This window comes from Silene latifolia, chromosome 8 (genome assembly GCF_048544455.1).
Source record: "Silene latifolia isolate original U9 population chromosome 8, ASM4854445v1, whole genome shotgun sequence".
NCBI classification, from domain to species: domain Eukaryota; kingdom Viridiplantae; phylum Streptophyta; class Magnoliopsida; order Caryophyllales; family Caryophyllaceae; genus Silene; species Silene latifolia.
The window spans coordinates 104966941-104987580 of NC_133533.1; the positions used below are offsets into that span (position 1 = coordinate 104966941).

At 36.2% G+C, this 20640-nt stretch overlaps 1 long non-coding RNA gene across 1 annotated transcript; it reads left to right on the forward strand.

Moving 5' to 3' along the window:
• Positions 1 to 1747: 1747 nt before the first annotated feature.
• Positions 1748 to 2257, forward strand: LOC141595814 (uncharacterized). The gene is made up of 3 exons (XR_012522302.1): positions 1748 to 1844; positions 1938 to 2069; positions 2169 to 2257. It is a non-coding gene; the product is annotated as an uncharacterized LOC141595814 (long non-coding RNA).
• The last annotated feature ends 18383 nt before the right edge of the window (positions 2258 to 20640 follow it).

A 20640-nucleotide genomic window follows, 5' to 3' on the forward strand; every position in this document is an offset into this window, starting at 1 on the left:
CCAATAGACTGCTTTTGCGAATCGACGGCTTGTTTTGCGAATCGATTGTTTTGATTGTTGAGTGCGGTGATATTATTTTTCAAAGTAACACTCGAGAGATTGACAAGGAGCATGTTGAGGACTATACCAAGGTGATCGAGTATGTTCTCAAGTAAATATTTGGTGTGAGATCCTAAACAGTAATGAGAAGTTGAAATCACCGGATTCTCCTGTTCGTTTATTTGTTCCATACTCCAATGACGGTGTTAGTTCCCCCAGGTTATCCGGAAAATATTGATGTTTCTTGATTCAATTAGTAAGTTTTGGTTTGGTGTTATTATGTTTTGTGAAACCTATTTTCATCTTTATGTTCTTCTTTTCATTTCATCTTGTCTTGTTTTCAGATTTGCACTCCAATCATGTCTACATCATGCCCACCGTTCTTCTTTTGTTTCGACCTTCGATGGAATAAATTAACATCATACACCCTATGAATGGAGTAGATGTTAACTATTCTGATTATGTGCAACCTACGGTGCGTCTTTTCCTCCATTTCTGGTTATGCAAAGCTGTGAATTTACTTTTTTTTCGTGAATTCACGATCAAAGTGTTTGACAAGCATGTAACACATCCACATAATTAAGTGCTAATTTAGGTTGTGTCTGTGCGAAAGACAAAGGCTCATTAATTGGGTTTCACCAAGATTCGCAGCAGGGGCGACATGATGCCTGAGTTGTTTATCCCTCCTTCAATTTTGAAGTCTGGTGAAATGGATACCGGCGTCTATTTGTTTCACTGTTGGAGCATTACAAAGGGAACAAAAAACTGACTGTCCTTTAATTATAACTTCTGTAAGATACCTTTACTTAACCTTGTGAACCTGAGAGTTAGATTTGTCAGACCTGGAGTTAATTTCCTGAAACCTGGGGCTAGTTCTGTGAACTTTGGAATAATTATAAGGACTTTTTGTTTTGCATTTATAGGTAAGTCACCTGAAACGCTATGCATTGAAGTTATGCCTTCGAATTATGACCTCCGGTGACAACATGTTGAAAGCTACTGTCGAACGAAGTGCAGAAGAGTGGAATTGTGTGCCTATGTATGACCCATTCCCTTATTAATCATGTTTTGTGAATCTTAGATGTTATTATTGGTTTTATCTGTTGTTCTTAATTTCTGAATCGTGGGTCTTATTATGTGAATCAAAGATCTTGATTTGTGAATCACATATCTTAAGCTGTCTTATTAATATTTGTCAGGGGCTACCGGCGTCTACTTTATTCTGAAGACGACCTTGTGAAGTTTATTTGGCACCGCAAAGGAAGAGATGTCACACAGTAAGTATTTTTCCCCTTTACTTTTATTTTTTTGTGCTTTTCCCTTGCCCCTTTACTTTAATTTTTATTTTTATTTGGATAATTCTAGTAATGTTTTTTAATGTGCCTTACTACAGCGAGGCTATGGTGTGTACTCAGTGGATGGAAGTCACACGAGCGGCTTTATCTACGCTTAGACCGCGTCAGTGGGTTATGGATCAAGTAAGTAGACTACTATCAGCGTTCATTTCATTGTATTATCTGTAATCTTTTGTTTCATTCCTAATATTGTTTTTTTAGGTGATTGATATGTTTGGGATTAAGACGACACTTCATCGACCAGATCTTACAGTACTTGCCATCGACTGTCATCGTGGTTAGCTTTGAACTTGTTTTAATATTCAAGTATCTTGATTATCCCAAATTGATATGGTTTGTAAAATCACCTTTTGTGGTATGTAGAACTGTACAAAGAAGAAAAACCCTTGTATTTGGAATCAATACATCAGTGGGACATACAAACCGGTGAATGGTGCCACAATCCGAAAGGTCTGGTCCCTCAACAATATTTTTTTTTTTTTTTTTTTTTTTTGTGGCGGACATGTAGGGCTGTAAATTGGAGACTAATCTTTATTATATCAGGTTTTTATACCGCTGATCAAAGACAAACATTGGTGGGCTTGTATATGCGATATGGAGAGTAAAACGAATTACATCCTCAACTCAAGCAACAGCGTACAGTCTTATGATGTACATAATACAACCATAGACACGGTATTAATTATTTGCCTAATCTAACCCTTGACAGTTTGTGAATCAGAGTATATAAAACATTTTTAGTGTACAATCAGTATTAACTCGAAACATTTTCAGGTGGCCAAATTATCTCCTATTTTGGCAAGTAGTTCCCCGTCATATTATCCCATGCGGTTTCTGCACTCTCACAGGGTTATAACTCTCAAAGTTCCTCAACAATCAAATAAGTAAATTATTCCCTAATGTGTCCGCTTTACGGAAATTAAATATTGTTTACTTAACAGTTGAACACTATACTACATTCAGTTTTGATTGTGGAGCTCATGTGTTGAGGTATTTGAGTATGTTGGACTGTGAGCTCGATGATTGGCGAGAATCCAGGACAATTATCGTAAGGTAAAACAAGTTGAACAAAGATATCGTACATGAAATCTGTATTTGAAACTGTGTTGTTCATTAATTTCAACTATAATTTCTTACAATTGCGAGAGAATGCCAGATTTTCGAAAGTCCAGAATGATGCAACTACTTTCATGGGATGCAAATACTAGAACGGTACAGTCCCGGTTCTTTAATAACTTTTGCATATCAAATCCCCATTCATTCATAGTATCCGCGATATTTTGAATAGTAGCGAGCCATGCTTGTCCGTGTATATATTTTGAAATATTTTATGTGTTTTCTGATATAGGAGTATAAGTAGCAAGATGTGCTTGTCTATGGTGGTGATATGATGTGAAGCAGGGAGATCGTTCTTCAGTGTATGCTTCTCTGGTAGGGAATTTATTCTTCATGATTGTCTTTGTGAGCGTGTAGTAAAAACGGGGCAGCATTTATTCTTTTGCTGTGAGTTTTGGGTGTTATGCAGTGTATACTTACTTATCTCTGGTTGGTTCGTCGGAGGCATTTGTCCCTTATGCGTGGAATTTAACTTGTGGTGGATACAATCAAGTATTATGTTAGTATAGTAGTAGATGGTATATGCAGGATCTATCAAGTATTCTAGTGAATATGTTATTAGTCATTTAGTTGGGTGCTAATCTGCTTATTTAGTAGATCTCCTTTTGTAATAGTTGATTTTAATCAATGGAATTGATTAGTCGCTTGAATTTGACGTGGATGATTTATAAAGCGTCTGATTCGCAAAATGATACCTGAGATTCACAAAAGAATGTCTGAGATTCAAAAAAAAAGACGATATTCACAAAAAGATGGATTCACAAAACAAGTCGACAAAATGAGACCTGAGATTTACAAAAGAATGTCTGAGATTAAAAAAAAAGACGATATTCACAAAAGATGGATTCACAAAACAAGTCGATTCACAATATTAGACCTCGGATTTATATATTGTCATTCACACGGTAAGATTCATGAAATAACGTCTATAATTCACACTAATCCATTTTATATAATATTTAAAGTGTGTCATTCACAAAATAAGACCGTTTAGCCATCATTGTTCCTTTCTAATAAGATTACGAATCTTCCTAATAATCGCGAAAATTAGACCAGGATTCACAAATTAATACCAACAAATAAGATTTCCAGGTCTTTTGTACATATTAAGATTTAAGATTCATAAAACAACCTCTTACATTCACAAAAGAACCTCTCAGATTCACAAAAATAAGATAAACAAATAAGATGTCCATATTTTTGGAAACCAATAATATGTTGCCAAACTAAAAGATCGCTCCTTTCAAAATTGTCAGTGTCTTCTTCAATCATCATATCTATTTCTCAAGGCTTAAGAAGACTTTTTCCTTCATTCTTCATCCTCATCCCCTTCCTCTTCTACTTCTTCGTCCGCTAGCTCTCCCTACGTAAAAGACAAAGCTGGAATTAGAAAGATGTTTACAAACATTAGATGTACAATAATAAAAGTGAGGATCATGCAAAATTGGGTGACACGACGTGAATCACATTCATATAAGCCAACTGTTGTCATTTATGTTACAAAGTGAGGAATTATATCAGGTTACTACATACAATCGCTCATTTCGTGATTCACAAATAAAGATATGTGATTCACATAACAAGACCCATGATTCACAAATTAAGACCTGGGATTCACAAAGCAACCTCTGGGATTCTCAAAATAAGATAAACAGATAAATAAAATACTTGATTAATATCAGATGTAGTTGCGTAGATGAATACAAACCCGATTCACTGGAGGAAGGTCTGCAAAATCATATGGACAATTCCTTTTGTCGTGGTTACCCTTGCGCTTACAGTTAGCACACAACCTTTTTGCTTTTTCCGCCTTCTTGATTGCCTTATTTTTCTTGCTCACCAACCGTTTACCACAACCTTTGTTCCTAGACACATTAGGCGGTAAGATGTTGGTTTCTTCCGAACCTTGCGGCCCAAAGAGAAGCTCAATCTGTTGTTATTTTGTCAACGGTTGAGTGTTTCCCTCTAGTTTTGTCCTGAATTCCTTGATTAACTTGGCAAACTCTCTCACATCCGACTCTTCTTTCCTTTTGAGCATACCAACAGATTAATCTGAATCTCGGACCACACCACGACATTCCAATCTGTTTTGTACTGGTATTGTTGTATTTCTCTAACAGATTCCCATTCCAATCATAAACGTCACTTTTGAGTGCATTCTTGCTCCACCTTTGCAAAATATATTTATCAGGTATGTCCTTAAACTTTCCCGAACAAACCCAAATGATGTGACTGCATAAAATACCTCTCCTTTCAAACAGTTTACATGTGCACCTTACATCATTCGTGCTTCTACCGCACTCAACGCAAATTTTAGTCCTTTCTTTGCATCCTCAACTAACGACACTTCAAAGTTCGTCACAGATCTCAAGCGGAGTGTATCCAACCAAACTGCAGGTATTTATTGAAAGCTTCACCTGGTTTTGGAACTCATAGAACATCGCATGGGTATAGCTTCTCACCGCTTGTGTCTCCTATTTTGACCCATACAAGTGTTTCGAGGATTGAATTCGCATTCTCCTCTTCACGGAGCTTCAAAGAGTGCTTTTGGTGGTCAGTGGCGCTTTCATAGCGCACCAAGAACTCGGTTAATGTCCCGTATTTGTTTTCAAACCGCTTAAAGAAACTATTAGCACTCTCTGACCTTTGTGTAGTTCGTAGTAAACCGCCCATTGGCACATTTCAAATATAGCGGGTATCCATGTGTGTCTATCAGCGAACTTCCCATTCAACCACGTATTGTCTTCCAAGGAGAAATCGTTCATGACTTTAAGCCACTTCTCTTCAAATTCCCCGGGCTCCAGGTCATCGTCCCATACAACACCGTTCAGACGGGTTAAAAAGTCGGTATCTCTACAAATTTTACTCCCAACCTTGTCGGTTATTTTCTTCATGATGTGCCACATGCAAAACCGATGTTTCGCTGTTTTGAACTTAGCTGCAATGAACAAAATCAAATTATCGACCGTCACCATCATTTTATAATAACTAAATTCACGCAGTTTCACATAACAAAGTCATACGATGCACTATTATGTAAATCTCAAGTCTTATCCTCCGATTCGGACTATAAATCATATAGCTTATTTTGTGAATCCTATAGCTTATTTTGTAAATCTGGGGGTTATTTTGTGAATCTCATGTCTTATCCTCGGATTCGGACTATATAAATTTTGTAGTTAGTTTCGAAACATACCGAACTCGCTTTAATTATTCCCCGGTCTTCGTCGGTGATGATGTAGTTAGGCTCCTTCCCACCCATAGCTGCCAAACGGTCAAATACCCACATGAATGACTCCTCGTTTTCATGTTCTATAAGCGCACATGCAAATGTGATTGACCTTTTATGATGGTCAATGCCCGTGAAAGGCGTGAACGTCATGTTGTACTTGTTTGTACCATAAGTTGGGTCGTATGAAACTCCATCCCCAAACAGAGCATACGCTCTTTGCATGTCACAATCCGTCCAGAAAATCCTTGTCAATGCGTTCTTGGAATCTTTTTCATAAACAAAGTGGAGCCCTTTTGTTTCAGCTAGGGTGTCTAAGCGTGATTTGAACATTTCCCCATCATGACTGTTCATTAGACACTTCATTTCCCTCTGAAAATTTTTGAATTGCTTGACTGTTGCCCCGACATTTTGAAAACCACCCAATTGTTGAGTGCATAGTTGGTGTGTTAAGCTAGGACCAACATTTGCTTTTGAATTCTTTGACAATCATTTGCATATGAAATTCATTGATATTTTCAAAGAAGTTTCTCAAATTCCTTATTTTTCACAACATCAAGCGGGTGATTGTGACCCTCAATAAACACGTCAACCATGTACTTGTTCTCATGGAACTTGAACTTTATCATTGCTGGACAGCCCCACCTTCTAATCTTTGTTATTCTTGTGGTTGACCCTTTGTTGGAACTCTCTGCCTCTCCTCCACCTTTTTTCACCCTACGTTTAGCAGCTGGTTTTTTCGGTTTGCTCTTTGTACCACCTATTTCTGTTATCTCTGATGCAACGGATTCATCCGCCTTTTCTGCAACACCAGTTAGGGCAGGTCGTCTTTTCTTCTTATTACAGCCTTCCCGATTACAAACCATGCACTTTGTTCTGATAATATCATCACGAAACCTTTTGCTTGAGGATTTCCTTGATTTAAACCCACAAGCAACATCGTACGTTTCATAAAACAAAGATCGGCCGAGTCTAAGACAATAAATGTTTTCCCAATCGCTGGTGTAAACTTTTCATCAATCCTATTTATCCATCGTTGGCTCGCCACTCGGTGTGTAAGTTATAAGAGTAGTAGGTGTGGAAATAGTTGGTACTGTAGGGCTTGTTAAAACAAAAGAGAGGTAGAAGCTTCACCGCAATTAACATTGGAATCAACACCTGAAAATTGTAGATTCACAAAATAAGCCAAAAGTGCAAGATAGGAGATTAACAAATAAAGTTCCACAATATTAGCATATAAGGTTCATAATCTCTCGCTTACAAACCAAGTTTCAGAATCTTATAGTCTATATTTCAATAAATAACCTACTAGATTCAAATAATTAGCTCTTATATTTACAAAATAAGCACTCGATTCACAAAATAGACAATGTTAAACAATCTCTCTTACAAACCAAGCTTCATAATCTTATAGTCTATATTCACTAAATAACCTATCAAATTCACATAATTAGCTCTTATATTCACAAAATAAGCTATCTGATTCACAAAATAAGGAGAATAGCAAAACAATCTCAAAAAAATAACATCTCAAATTCATAAAAGATTGATGTTTCTTCGGTTCAATTAGTAACTTTTGCCAAAAAGAGCAACATAGGAGATTCACAAATCAAGTTTCACAATATTAGCATCTAAGTTCCTCTCAGATGCACAAAATTAGCTCCTAAATTCGCAAATAAACTTCTCAGATTCACAAAACCAGACCAAAATAACGTCTCAAATTCATAAAATAGGGACAAAACAGAATACCATTTGCAATAGCACTCTTATCGAGTCGTTTGTAGTATCGGGAGTTAGACCTGCAACATCATCAGAGAACACTATAATAAGTAGGAAGAAATTGATAAATTTTGATCAAATTCAGGATATTATAGCATACATTCACGAAATAACTTCTCAGATTTACAAAATTCACTCTTAGATTCACAAAATAACCTCACATATTCACAAATCGGGATAATAGCGAAAAAAAAGAGATTACCTGTTTCAACAAAAATATTATCACCGATTCTTGTAATGTCCGTAATCTCCATTGAAATTGAAGCTGCAACGTCAATTTGAGCCTTATTAGCTCTTATATTAACAAATAAAGTTTCACAATAATAATGTTTCAAATTAACAAAATAGTAGGAACACCATAATAAGTATGACATCGACAACCATAGATAAGAAAGCATGCAATATTACTGATACAAGACAATTAAAGCATTCAATGGTGCGGACTTGTGCAAACTTTTCAGAATTTGTCATCTTGTTTAGTTTTAATCTTACCCAGGTTGTATATATTAGTTATTTAAGTTTCACAAAATAACCTTCTAGTTTCACAAACTAGGGTCTCGATTCACACAATAAGAAATAAATAAATTGCATCAATAACGTTTAACAACAGAGATTCACAAAATAAGGCCCAAGATTCACTAACTATAGGCTGAGATTCACCAAATAAAGTCCGAGATTCACTAAATAAAGTATCGATTATCGGTTCAAATAATTAAAAAAAAATTGGTGAAGATTATGAATTCACTTTTAAGAAAAGGTCAGGTTGTATGTATCTAGATATTTTGTTGATTTGTTAATAACAGTTCCATTCCCAAGAAAAGGACATTGAATAATCAAGCATTCAATCAAAAAATTTAATATATGGGTAATGTGAACAGCACTTGTGATTGTGCCAAATACCAGGCCTATAAATATCTAATTTCTGAAACATAATAGTATATCCCAATAACCTCTCTTCTCTCTTCTCTAAAACATTTCAAAAATCCCTATTGCACACAATGTCTCATTTATTTGTATTTCCCTATACTTGTGTTTTGGCGAATGTTCCAGTTATATGAATAAAAAAGGGAAGTATGTTTGTCCTGACCTCTCTAAATTGGCAGATTGTTTAATGAGCCAAGGTTATGAGATAGAGTCTTTGGTGCCTATTATCTGCAGGCAGACTTGTCATTTTATGGGATTAATACTAATTCAATTTGGCACAAATGACAATGGTGCAAAAACAGCTTTTAAGTTGCGGGAGAAGTTCGAGCAATTTGGGCGTACTAGATCGAATGGTCGGCTACCTATTCCCGAGTTCAGGGGCCCTTTCTATGGGTAGCATCAAGGCTTGATTCAAAATATTTTAGCTACACTCCAGATGTAGAAGAGTCCCATATTCATCTAAACATGCGGGAGAAGATCACTCGTGATGCGGATGAACGCCGCACCTATAGCTATATCAATATTGCTCTATGTGCATTGCCTCGAACAAATAGGGGTGATTGATAAACTAAACAAATATCATATCTTGTTTAATTTTTCAGCTTTTCAGTTTATTTTATTTTTGAATGTTGTTGTTTAGTTAATTCGAAAGACATGAACCTGCGAAATTTTATGTGATGAAAAATTACAAGATTTTTAAGTTTTCTGAATATTATATTTAGCTCTTATATTCACAAAATAAGCACTCTAATTCACAAAATAGACAATGTCAAACAATTTCTGCCACGATCCAAGTTTCAGGATATTATAGACAGTTTATATTTTCGAAAAAACCTCTCGGATGCACAAAATTAGCTCCTAGATTCGCAAAATAACCTCTCGATTCACAAAACCGAAACAGTTTATATTTTCGAAAAAACCTCTCGGATGCACAAAATTAGCTCCTAGATTCGCAAAATAACCTCTCGATTCACAAAACCAGAACAGTTTATATTTTCGAATAACCTCTCGGATGCACAAAATTAGCTCCTAGATTCGCAAAATAACCTCTCGATTCACAAAACCGAGAAGTTTATATTTTCAAAATAACCTCTCCGATGCACAAAATTAGCTCCTAGATTCGCAAAATAACCTCTCGATTCACAAAACCGAACAGTTTATATTTTCAAAATAACCTCTCAGATGCACAAAATTAGCTCCTAGATTCGCAAAATAACCTCTCAGATTCACAAAACCAGAACAAAATAACGTCTCAAATTCATAAAATAGGGACAAAACAGAATACCTGTTGTAATAGCACTATTATCAGGAGTCGCTGCAGTATCAGGAGTTAGACCTGCAACATCAGCAGTAATACCATAATAAGTAGGGCGAAATTGATTATTTTTGATCAAATTCAGGATATTATAGCCTACATTCACGAAATAACTTCTCAGATTTACGAAATAACTTCTTAGATTCACAATATAACCTCACATATTCACAAAATCAGGAGAATAGCAAAACAGCTTCATAAAATAGCGAAAAAATGGAGATTACCTGTTTCAACAGCAGTATTATCACCAGTTATTGTAATGTCCGTAATCTCCATTGAAATTAAAGCTGCAACGTCAATTTGAGCCTTATTAATGAATGAATTATAATCAATTAATGAATGAATTAACAAAATCAACAAATTTTACACCGCGAATGCCGAAATTGCTCAATTGCTCGCTTTTGATCGAATTCAAACCCTAAACTAACGAAATACTTGATTTTGATCCTTATAAATTTACAAAACAGTTCGATTTTGTTCAAATTTGATCATTATATCATCAATTAATGAACGAAGTTAAGAAAATCAATTTTTCATCAAATAATATGAAATTACCTGGAAATTACCGCGAAATCTTCTAAGAAATCGATTAATTTGATGAATTCGCCTCTTTGATTGTCAGAATTTGATTAATTTGATGAAATCGTCTCACAAATTTGATGATATCGCATCTTTGAAATCGACGCCCAAATTGAGTGTTTTTGTATAACGTGAAAGCTCATTAGTTTTGGAAGGAAAGAATTTGGGCCTTTTGTTTAGATTAGAGAGAATAAGGTATTTGGGCTTTTGTTTAGATTAGAGAGAGAAAGTGTTTTGGACCAAATGAAAAGTTTCTTGTTGACCCCTAATTTTCATCCTTGTTTTTTCAGTCCAACATTACAAAATCAGCCCATCCATGTATAATGCAAATCAGTCCAAGGTAGTAATTTGGTGAGACCGGCCGCCTCGCCATAATGAGGTGCCTCACCGGATCCGGCCTCTCTCTCTCTCTATATATATATATATATATATATATATATATATATATATATATATTATTGATAGAAGTTAAGCTACATTAATTAAAAACAAGCTCATACGAGATTCCGATATGTCTCAGTGTGTTTGGGCTCAACCTGGCTCGAGCACAAACTTGGACTCAAATTGATCGATCTCGAATCGAGCGTTAACAATAGCCAATTTCTAGGGTTTATCGAGCACGCTCAGCTCGTTTACAACCCTATATAGACAAATACGCAGCATAATACACCAGGTGTACTCAAGAATTTCTCTCTCCAACACCACCTACTACAACCAGTTAGCCACCGCCACTGTTAGTTGAAAACATGTTCCACTACCACGCATCTTTCACCTACACATAACATCCCAACCACCACAAACCTGACCCCGTATGATAATTGGTATTAGCACCGTTGATTCGCCAACGTCAACTCAGTCAACCCATCGGCCCACAACAGAATTTAACATAATTTACACATTCCCCACCACGTCCCATGCCCTTCACAATCGCCACTATGCCCGACCACAACCCAACAATCAATTCTCACGCAAATGATCCAAACCCCAACTAAAGTAACCATGTTCTACATAATTTTAAGAAAATGTCAATTTGAACAATTAATTATAACTTACGAAATAACTTTCTTGCAAAAAAAATTATAACTTACGAATTAAATATGCGTTAATCAATAAGATTAGGATCAAAGATCGAAAATAATGATAGATTTGAGAGGTCGTATATGGTTATAATTTTAGAGACTATGTGGTTACTATTTGTTTTTAGTCAATGGCATATAAATGGAACTTATTGTGTAAATAGTGTTGCGCTAGTCCACTAAATAAAGTGTGTATTGCGAAGAGCAACTACAAGTCTACAATTACTAATATCTCGCATTATATAAAACAATATAATGACTTCGCGAAAATAATAATATGAAATATTGTTTTGAATACCAAAGTATGTCATGTTCATCTTATATATTCGTAAATATTTACAAAGAATTAGTGTCATACCAAACCATTTGAAGTCAAACATGTAATATAGATGTAAAATTATAGTAATATATAGGTAATTATTTGAACTTTTAAACATAATAAAGTTCTACCATATTTTCTTATAACTACTAGATCTCAACAATTTCTTATCCAATGTTATGTATGGATTACATTCTAACTCTCTCATGAATTTAATGTGTGATTTAAATTCTAAAAACTTCATTTTTCACAAGGATTATTACCTAAACATATTTCCTAAAATGGGTTATAAATGGGCATAATTGTTTAGATTTGAATATTTATCACACATTATGGAAAAAAAATGTACGATAAAAATTCTTTGACTTTTTCTGATAAGAAGTTGCGGCTAACAAAATATGTTCTTGTAAAAAATTGTAAATTAACATATTTAATTTCTCGAAAAAAAGAAAAACTTACGATTAAAATTCTTTGACTTTTTATGATAAGAAGTTGGAACTACAAAAATATGTTATTGGTAAAAAAATTATAAAATAACATCATTAATTTCTCGAAAAAGAAAAACTTCATTACAATACCCATTTCGTGGCTTCTTACGATTTTAATTTTTATTTCTTTAATCAAAATATAATGATGGGAAATATGAAAAATAAATGAATTGTTGATTTAAAATGCATAAATATTCCCCCTTTTACCAAAAGATTAACAAATCTCCAAATGTTTCCACTTAGTTTTCGCGTCCAAGTGATACTCTAATATAAAATGTCTTCTAATTAATTGATCACTATCTATAATTAGTCTTATACAATATTCACCTCATAATTAATCATATAACAAAAATATTAATGGTAATTATGGTCACAATTTTTCATAAATTATTGTTTAACTTTTAGTAGCCTTTTACATGAACAAAACATATTCTCTACCCTTTCAAAATGGAATAAATATTATTATTATTATTATTATTATTATTATTATTATTATTATTATTATTATTATTATTATTATTATTATTATTTATATAAAAGGATGCGCGCAGCTTTCATTAAAAGAAAAATAAAAGTTTACATGAAATTGGTGGGGAGCCGAGAGACAATCTGGGCTCCCACACCCTTAGCAACAGCAAAGCTAAGTCTAGTAAAAATGTAAGTGGCCACCCGAGCCCCCTCATCCTGAGATACCGAGAATTTCTGGATCCGCTTGAGCAAGGCAATAGCATCTGAACCTAGCTCCCCAAGTGAAGAGAAAGAGAAGGGAAGGAAACCATAACCCGCTGCCGCTCACAAATCCCCGTACTTAGCACACTTACGCTGAGCAGCATCAGCGACAACCCGGTCAGGCACAAAATCCGTCATCCCAGTCTGAGTCAAAGGAGAAGACCCTGTCAAGTCAACGCACACATCATGCCCTCTGTCCCAAGAATAAAGCAGCAAATCCGCAGGACGAAGAGAGCGCGCTTTTGCGCAGGATTATTATTATTATTATTATTATTATTATTATTATTATTATTATTATTATTATTATTATTATTATTATTATTATTATTATTATTATTATTATTATTATTATTATTATTATTATTATTATTATTATTGTCCTATTATTATTATTATTATTGTCAAAATCTCTCAACATTAATATCTAAAAATACCGCGCTTTTGCGCAGGATTAATACTAGTTAAATATAAGTTATTATATGTAGATATTGTTTTAACTCAGGTCTTAACGAACATATATATCAAACGATATACAAAAACGACAACAAGATGGATGTGTCATACTGGTAATAGTAAAGGCATCCAAACCAAGAGGTTATGTAACATTTCGTATTTGTTATGTTTAATTGATGTGTCAAAAGTGTGTGTTAACTGTATGTACGATATACAGTACCCTTCTGATGTTTATGTAGTCTAGTTGTGTGTTTGACTGTGTTAGTTATACGGGATGCCTTTATATTCGGATGACATGTTTGATGTGGGAGCGAACTTCGGGACGAAGTTCATTTTAAGAGGGGAAGACTGTAATACCCCGTATTTTATATAATCGAGTAAACGGATATTATTATATATTAATTATTATGTATTTTATATTACTAATTGTGTCGGGATAATAGTTGAGTCGAGTTATTTGTTTAGTCGTGTTGATATCGTAAGACCGAGTTACTCGTAAACTTGTTGGGACGGGTTTAACTGAACGATAGCTTACCCATTTACCAATCACGTTACCCATGACCCATTTACCATCTAACTTGATCTTTACCCTAATTTTTAACCTAGTCTTACCCTAACCATACACACGCCTCCCTTCTTCACGCCTCCCTCCTTCACCAACACCAAAACTTCAGATTTCAAGCATAGAGAGGGAGAGAGAATGGCCGTGAGTAGTGACCACGCAGCAAGGAAGAGCTAGGGAAGCTTGTCGACGTTCATAGGCGGCTATAGGTGGCCGTTATGGTGGCAGAAAGGTAAGCAGTTAACTCCCTTCCTCTGTTTCGTTTTTCTGTCAAGTTTTGTTGAGGGTTGTGCGTGTCTTGGTGAGGTTGCTGGTGGTTGTTGATGGGGTATTTGGGTAGTGGGGTATGTGACGAGTATAGTGGTGGTGGTTAGGGTGGTTTTGGGTGGTGGAAATGGCGGCAGGAGGGGTTGTCGACAGGGGTAGACACAGGGGGTTTGGTTACGGTTTTCAGGCGAGTTTTAGAGGGGTAAGGTTTGGGTGGCACCACCGTGGACTAGGGGGAGGTCGAAACGGTGGTGCTGTGGTGTCTGTGTGCGTGGGTTGGCAGCGAGTTGACTGGTGGTTGTTTGGGCAGTGGTTAATTAATGGTTACGGTGGTGGCAGGTGGAGAACGAGGGGTGTTGGTGATGCGTGGTGGTGAACCAGGCTAAAGGGCGGCCTTGGTTTGAACCGTCGGCGGCAGTCGACCCCAGTGGGGGTGGCCGTTGGTGGTTGGGGTGAAGTGGGGACCACGGCTGGTGGTTGACACGGCCTCGTGGTGGCCTGTGGTGGCGGGTGAGCGCGTGGGAAGGGGTTGTGTGGATGACGGGTCGTTTTGGTTTTTGAAGCGGGTTTTCGTAATTCAATCGTTATATTTCGTAATGGGTCATATTCTTAATTAATTAATCCCCGAGTCTTCTAAATAATTTATTTGAGTTAATTCACGAGTACATTAAAATAAGTAGAGACGGGTTTGAGTCGGGATTGTTGAGTTGTTCAATGTTTGATTCGGATTCTTTTAATCTTATAATTCATTTAATTATCATATTAATTATCCAATTTAATTTCCGAGTCAGTTAAATAATTCAAGTCGGGTTTTGAATCGGGTTTGTTGAAATAGAAAAATTACTATATCGGGAAAGTTTCCATTTTTAGGAAGTTCTATCATTAATAACCCTCTATCTTTGGAACGGGAATGGTGAAGTAATTGTTATCATTATTTATCTTTCAGAGGGCGATTTCGTGATGAAATATTATTGGGCATCTGTCCATTGGACTGCTTAACTGCTTAATTGGATTTGCTGGCACTTGAGGTAGGGAAATACACTTGTCTTATTATCGTCGTTGTTGAGTTGTGTTGACTTGATTCCTGGTTGTTGACTTACGTTATGATTTATATACGGGAAGTGATTGACTGAATTTATCGTATTGAGTATGATATCACAACATCGGGTAACTGGCATGACTTTATGATTTATCAGTTCAGTGATTTATGTACATATCGCATTGCATTAATTACTGTTGAGCATTTCATATGCATTGGAGTTGGAGGAGGATGTGGTGGTGACAATGTTGGGATACGATGTGATGTTGTGATAAGGCCCGGCGGGTTCTGCAGACTTGCCCTGGTGTCCTCAACAAGGAGTGGCAGATCGGCTACGGTCGATATATATAGTCTACCGGGGATCGGTATGGCTGGGTTGTCCGGGGTATGAGATATGAGATATGAGTTGAGATGGAGATGGAGGTGACGGAGGAGCATGCATATCATATTTATTGTTTCATTGTTTTCCCTACTCAACCTCGTGGTTGACCCTGTGTATTCGTGAACACCTGCGATGAACCATAATGGGGAGCAGATTTGACAGGTACTAAAGATTAGCTGACTTGGGAGCTATGGGATGCGTGAGGACTTGGCCAATCTACCTAGAAGTCTAGACCACATAGAAGATTTTATCACTTAATTTATTTTTCCGCTGCGGGTTGTATTTATCTTATATTAAGTATTAGTTGGATAATTTGTAATAAACACGTAATCGTTAAGTTTTAATTTAAAGTACTTTGGTATTGTTGTACTTTGTTATTCACTACCTCGGGAAACCGAGATGGTAACAGTCCGGTTTATTAGGGAATGTCTTGCTAAAGTCTCCTTCATAAACCGGGGTGTTACAAAGTGGTATCAGAGCGAACGATCCTCAGGCCTAAACCAATGAACCCAATGAACGTAGGATGTGTCTAAATAAAATGAACCCCTGGGAATAAACTGTTAGGAGCTCACAGTGCGGTTAAGAAGGGGCCCTTAATGCGTGCTCTTTTGCCCTCTCGCCAAACCGGGTAACCCGAGAGAAATTGAGTGAATGGGGTAGTTGGAAGGAAAACCTTGGTTATAATCGAGTTGATGTACACCTTGAGACCCATATATTCTAACCATGCTACAGGACAACATTACGGTAAGTATTTGTATGAATGATGACGTGATCATATGATGTTGTGGTGATGAGAAATAAATTTTCGAGTTCAGGTTGATAATCAATGAAGTGTTGAATTGTGGTAGTTGTGAGCGTGAAAATAATTGCGAATTTATGATAATTATCTGGATGGATGTTGAATGACATGTTGATAGTACTATTATGTCTAATGATATGCGGTTATGTGATCCCGAAGCCATGCTAGTATAGTATTGTGATAGGAATGAGAAACACTATTGAATTGCATGTTTTAGTCATAGCAATCGTGATTTAGATGTACGGAGTAGATCGAGACGCGAAGGGATTCTATGGGGTAGATATTATAAAATACACAGTGTGAGATTCAAGTTAGGATGAGTTAGTATCGATAGTATGGTTGTAAGAGTTTGGGACATAGAAAATGAACGACTTAGTGCTGAAACTTGTTTGTTTGATTGTACTCTTAATTGACCTTACTGCCATTTCTTTTCTGTTTATTGCCTATGGATGAAAAATTTATGAGAGATAGCCTCGTGAGTTAGTGTTCATTTGGCGTTGGTTTCATGCTTATAGGATGTACGGATTAGGAGTAATAAATATTTTAGTGGGCTATGGTCAGGAAGTTCCTGTGCAGTGATGTTTTGACCAACGATTTTGTAAAAATCCTCATTTAAAATGTATTAATAATTTTTGCATAATTCCAACTCCATCGATCAGAAGATTCTCATATGTTCCCAAATTGATGAGCCACGAAAATTCTTGATGTCTCTATATTAAATGGTAAGTTTTGCAAACTGACCCAAGTTTCGGACCAATTGCTGTCACATGTTTGTTTGGACCAGCTGAGTTGTAAAATTCTTTAAAAATGGAATTCTTGTGCTTTAGACCTAATTCTTTTTCCCATGTGTTTTTAACTCTCCATGTTTTATAAAAATAATATGAATCAAGTTTTAATAGAACGGTTATTTATTCGTGATCTTTGAAAGTTACAACGTGAAACATGACTTGTAAAATGTGTGTTCTAGGTTGAGTTTCATACAGTTGTTTGATTAATTCATGAGCCTTAGTAATGTGAATTTATAATGCTTTATATGACGATAGTAGCACGCATGATCAGCAGTTGTGTATCTTAACAAGTGATAAAATTAAAGTCTAGTTGATAACACTGTTGGCATGATAGTATGAGTGAAATTGAATAGCTTAAATTGATTCTTAATCAAGAGTGAAATATTTTATATGAGTCCAGTTGTTGCATATTTTATATACATTTGGCATGTTGTAATGTCTCTGGTGTGTGCATCATGTTTGCATAGTGGTCGGATATATGTAGATATAAAACTATATTGTCATATCTGGTAAGTTGATGGCGTTAAAAGTTAATTGATTGTTCTAATATACTCGCATGGATAATTATAATAATTATGTCTAAATGTTTACACATAGATGGTAGTAATGAGTATGTCTAAATGTTCACATATGTAGGATGCATCTGAGTTCTAATGTCTTTTATATGAGTTGTGTGCCCATAATTATATTTATTACCTTCATCGCATTAAATTATTTCAGTTGGACCTACACCTATAACATGATAATAATCAGTGAGTTATTTCTTATTGGATATGTTCGTTATTATATTGTCATAAAATGCTAAGGTGATTCTTGCAATCGTAACACGACATCAGACATATCTATATTCTCGAGTCGTTACTATCAATTATATTCTAATAAAGATTGTTTATGTTAACTATGTTGGCAATTATAATGGGATGATTCACATGAGATGCATTGGTTTAAATGATAGTCGTTATAGTTACGTTTAATTGAGCCTACGAGTTGCCTAATTATTCAAATCGTGCAAATCAGAGAAGTTGTTCAAATTGCTAATCTTTTATCATAGCTAGTGTTCTACAAAGTATATGATGGCAAATGTATATGTCTAAGTTATGTATACGATATCTTTTGTTTTGCTGAAAATGAGTATACTAAGTTGCTAGACACAATTGAAAGATATGATTGCTAAAGTGTGAAACATACGTGGGATATGAAAGTGATGTTGTTGTTGTCATAGATCATATGTAGTTACTTTTATTGGGAAATATGTTTCAGAATTGATATCGTGCAAACACTGTTTATAATTTAAAATAGGAATTATGAGTCTTTGTTGATTGCTTAAATTAAATCGACCCAATTCGTGACCTAAACCAGTGAGTGAGTAAATGGTTGTACGGACATGTCAACAAGATCATGTGAGTGTGATGGATGGTAGTGGTAGATCTATTTTCGGTGATATGTTTACAAATGTGAGAAGTTCCTAAATTGTTTTATTGATTTTACTCTCGCTCGTTCATGGTCTGTAATTGATCATCAAATTTATTTAGTTGTGAAACCATGTAAACCTTGGTTCCTTTCTTGTTGTTCTTTTAGTTTGATGTTGTGTTTTAAGTTAAACATGAGCTAAGTAATAAATGTTACTTGTTGACAATCAGTTAATTCCATAATAAAACCTTGTTTCGACTTTAATGTTAATGCGCAATCTCTTATTATGTGTTCTTTCCTGTCACAAGTGGTTGATAATGATTTTGTTGCATAGGTATATGAAAGTTGAAAGAGGTTACGAGGACGTAACCATGTTTCTAGTCGGGTAGGATTGTAAAATCTTAATGTTTATATTGCACTTGTTTGTAGACTGTAGTTTTGATCAAGTTGATGATTCGTTGTGGGGTACCTATGCAAATGAGTTCTATATGTGTTATTCCTACTTCTGTTAGTTGGTTGATGTGTAAAAGGAGAGTATAGTCAAACTACCGGTATTGAGTTATGAGTTGTGGGGCCTTTGTGCCGAGTTACGTTTACGGTCCAGTGTGACCATGGTTATGGAGTTACTTGAGTTGAGATCGGAATTTAGATGGAAGATGACGGTGTTCTCAAGTGATTATTTAGTTGTTATACATTTGTGTTCTCAGGTAATCATTAGTCGTAGTTAGTGGGTTAAGTGTAGACGAGTTAAACTGTTCTCAGGTAATCATTAGTCGTAGTTAGTGGGTTAAGTGTAGACGAGTTAAACTTCGGGACGAAGTTTATTTTTAGGAGGGCAGAATGTAACATTTCGTATTTGTTATGTTTAATTGATGTGTCAAAAGTGTGTGTTAACTGTATGTACGATATACAGTACCCTTCTGATGTTTATGTAGTCTAGTTGTGTGTTTGACTGTGTTAGTTATACGGGATGCCTTTATATTCGGATGACATGTTTGATGTGGGAGCGAACTTCGGGACGAAGTTCATTTTAAGAGGGGAAGACTGTAATACCCCGTATTTTATATAATCGAGTAAACGGATATTATTATATATTAATTATTATGTATTTTATATTACTAATTGTGTCGGGATAATAGTTGAGTCGAGTTATTTGTTTAGTCGTGTTGATATCGTAAGACCGAGTTACTCGTAAACTTGTTGGGACGGGTTTAACTGAACGATAGCTTACCCATTTACCAATCACGTTACCCATGACCCATTTACCATCTAACTTGATCTTTACCCTAATTTTTAACCTAGTCTTACCCTAACCATACACACGCCTCCCTTCTTCACGCCTCCCTCCTTCACCAACACCAAAACTTCAGATTTCAAGCATAGAGAGGGAGAGAGAATAGCCGTGAGTAGTGACCACGCAGCAAGGAAGAGCTAGGGAAGCTTGTCGACGTTCATAGGCGGCTATAGGTGGCCGTTATGGGGGCGGAAAGGTAAGCGCTTAACTCCCTTCCTCCTTTCGTTTTTACGTCGGGTTTTGTTGAGGGTTGTGCGTGTCTTGGTGAGGTTGTTGGTGGTTGTTGATGGGGTATTTGGGTAGTGGGGTATGTGACGAGTATAGTGGTGGTGGTTAGGGTGGTTTTGGGTGGTGGAAATGGCGGCGGGAGGGGTTGTCGACGGGGGTAGACACGGGGGTTTGGTTACGGTTTTCAGGCGAGTTTTAGAGGGGTAAGGTTTGGGTGGCACCACCGTGGACTAGGGGGAGGTCGAAACGGTGGTGCTGTGGTGTCTGTGTGCGTGGGTTGGCAGCGAGTTGACTGGTGGTTGTTTGGGCAGTGGTTAATTAATGGTTACGGTGGTGGCAGGTGGAGAACGAGGGGTGTTGGTGATGCGTGGTGGTGAACCAGGCTAAAGGGCGGCCTTGGTTTGAACCGTCGGCGGCAGTCGACCCCAGTGGGGGTGGCCGTTGGTGGTTGGGGTGAAGTGGGGACCACG